The following is a 2,575-nucleotide window of genomic DNA, read 5'->3' as shown; positions in this document are numbered from 1 at the left end:
TTTCAGTTGGACACAAAGTTATGGTCGTGCTCTCGCATTGTGTGCTGCCTGGCGGCGTTTGAGTTGGAGGAAAGGGGTGGGCGAGTATGGGTGTGTGGGCGGGTCTGCGCTTAAATCCCACGAACAGTAGAGCCGATTTGAAGTGAGGGACCCCCTGCTGGCTGCTGTGAATGGGGAGTTGCATACCTTGCTAGCTGCCGTTTGTGCAGCAGCCCGTAGAAGAAGAAAGAGCAGTGGAAAAGAATCACAGGAAAGGCGGGGCTGGGAGAAAGACGGGGAGAGGGAGGGTGGGGGTTAGAGAAAAGAGAAAAAAAAAACACGTTCTTGAACTTGGCTGATTGGATCTGTAATTTCCTCCTCCGCTGTTCCTCTATATGTATCAGCTGCTGGCTTATCATTGGCTGGCCCTGCCTCTCTTCTGATCTGGCTCAGAGTGTGAAAATAAGAGAGAGAGAGACAGAGAGAGAGAGAGAGAGAGAGAAATGAAAACTGTACTTCCTTACAAAGGTCTTTGTGAAGAGCTTTCAGCTACAGAGGATCATATAGCAGTTCTCAAACACACCAACATGTTCTCTGCAACCCCTGGAGCCACCAGCTGGTTCATTATTACAAACTCACAGAACATTTAAACACAATCAGTGTTATTGTGCAGGTATGTGAACACATACAACTCCTGTACTGCCATGCTTATTACACAGCGAGAACAACAGGTGTAGAGGTAGGAATGTACAACTTAAGAGCAGTAAGCAAACATAACTACACAGTGTGACTGGGAAATTACACACTGAAATGGCAGATAAGGCATAATACCATGAATTATCTCACAGTGCATGTCAAGGCTTGGGATTTAGATTTAGATGGCCATTCATGTATTCATGTATAAACTCAAATATTATAGAGAAACGTGTGAAACATAATGTCTTTGGTTGGAATGATGTGGTTGATTGTAAAGAACATGTTGCTAGTTTTGATGGGGAAAAAAGTTTCATTTTCTTTATAAAAGCTGGAAGAGAAGCTAATGGTCTCTCAGATGTGAAAACTTACCCAAAATCCCGAACTGGTTCTTTAATATAGTACTGAAAAAAAGAAAATATAGTGCACATATGAGATTTACAAAATTTGAGGAGATATTTTGGTACCCCTTTCCCTTTTCCTTTTGTCATAAAAAATATTATATGACTCAAGTTGGAGCACTTTTACAGCTGGGATCAATTCATCATCCATCCGAAGTTACATACAAGCTTCTCCACATAAACCTCAACAACATTCATAAGAAACTTCCAGTCACTGACCATAACATCTGGTCAAGTAATCCCCTCGAATGATTACATCCATCAGTTCAGAGCTCTGTCTCCTGAACAGTGACAGCTACACAGACATAGGTAATGGGTTAGCATACTTTTGGTACAGTTTCTCTTGCAAAGACAACATGCAGAGTAGGGGTTGTAGCAACAAGTCTGTGGAAATACTAAAGATTAAGCCCATTAATGACATGTAGAATATGTAAGTCAGTCAGTATACACGGAAAAGGATTTGGAGATGTACCGCATTTGTTTATTATCCCGGCTGCATTATATTATCTTACAACACACTGTGAAGTACTGTTAAATGCTATTGACGGTGCCGTTTTATAAAGGTAAAACATATCTGCAGTGCACCGTATTGATGAGCTCGTGTGTTTATGTTCTGTTCTATTGTGTTCTATTAATTGACAGTTCAGTTACCTTGCAGAAAAGCCTTTGTAGCTTCTTTTTACAATATGTATTCAGGTCAAGAATATACAGCTCTGGAAAAAATTAAGAGACCACTCCCACAAACGTTTCTTAAATCAGCATCTCTACATCTATGGCAGCCAGTCCATTCCAGTGTTTGTTCGATTCCAACACAAGCCTCCTCATTCTGCTTACTGAGACACTGATCATGTGATCGCCTGAACCAAATCTTATTTTATGAGTAAGATTATAAAAAACCACTGCTGTGATTAAAGATTGAGATTATCCCACCAATAATGATTTCTAAACTCTTCCTAAGTTAAAATATTAGTGTTGTGTTGTTTAAGAAATGTTTTCTTTGCATTGTTCGAGGTTTGAAAACACTGCATCCTTTTTGTTATTTTGACCAGTTGTCATTTTCTGCCAATAAATGCTCTAAATGGCAATATTTTAATTTCAAATTTGAGAGAAATGTTGTCAGCACTTTATAGAATGAAACAAAAATGTTCATTTTAATAAATACATAGCAAAACCAGCAAAACTGATCATTTTGCAGTGGTCTCTTATTTTTTTTCCAGAGCTGTATATTTCATTGTTGCAAAGCATTACTTTCTACCGTGTTTTTATGAGTGACGTCATCGACTAGTTGACATCGACTCGCCGACTTTAATAAATCCGAAGTTGTTCAACCTCTAATGCAAGAGGCTGTTTCATGGAGCTAGCACACCAGCTCAGGACAGGAATACAAGTTTCCCCTGACTGCAGGTAACACGGCCACGACAGTGTATGTGCCTCAGTGTTGGAGCATTTTTACTGCTCGAAAAAGTTCATCATCGTGTTACATAAAAGCTTCCGCACGCTGA

This window comes from Chelon labrosus, assembly GCF_963514085.1.
Source record: "Chelon labrosus genome assembly, chromosome: 13".
Lineage (NCBI taxonomy): Eukaryota > Metazoa > Chordata > Actinopteri > Mugiliformes > Mugilidae > Chelon > Chelon labrosus.
This window is presented reverse-complemented; position numbering follows the sequence as displayed.